This window comes from Tasmannia lanceolata, unplaced genomic scaffold, assembly GCF_043159265.1.
Source record: "Tasmannia lanceolata isolate RefF3 unplaced genomic scaffold, GAP_Taslan_0.1 ptg000015l, whole genome shotgun sequence".
In the NCBI taxonomy this organism is placed as follows: domain Eukaryota; kingdom Viridiplantae; phylum Streptophyta; class Magnoliopsida; order Canellales; family Winteraceae; genus Tasmannia; species Tasmannia lanceolata.
The window spans coordinates 19,386,853-19,387,390 of record NW_027518692.1 but is presented as its reverse complement, the minus strand read 5'-3'; positions in this window follow the sequence as shown (position 1 = coordinate 19,387,390).

Genomic DNA, 538 nt, shown 5'->3' with positions numbered 1-538 from the left:
GACAAATGCACCCATTTCTGTAAGGAGACCCTTTTATTTTTTTTAATGACGAAGGGTGTCCCCACCCCCTTCGGGGCGTAGGACTATTCCCTACGGGTGCCTGCAGGCATCCGTAGACCACGCGCATCAGGTAAGCCCGGGTGGGATTCGAACACTCATCTCCGGGGAGCAAACCCATGACTTTAGCCGAAGAGCCACACCCGTCCAGGTTTTCTGTAAGGAGACCTTTGCATTCTTTCCCGTATGCTAGTGAAATATATTGGAGTGAGAAGTCCCATTACCAGAAGAGAGCCCACAGATATCATTTGCTATTACTTTCTTTTATTTTATTTTTCATTGATTTATCCATTACACTCACTAGAGAATAAAAAGGGAATGCAGATATAATTTTCCATTAGTTTGGATGCTTCAAGATTAGTTGCATCACAATCTAGGAATTTCTTCATCACTAAAGACCTGTTTGGATTGCAGGAAATTTTCGGAAAATTTTGAAAGGGACCAATATTTTTTAAAATTTCTTACCTTTTTAATCATGATA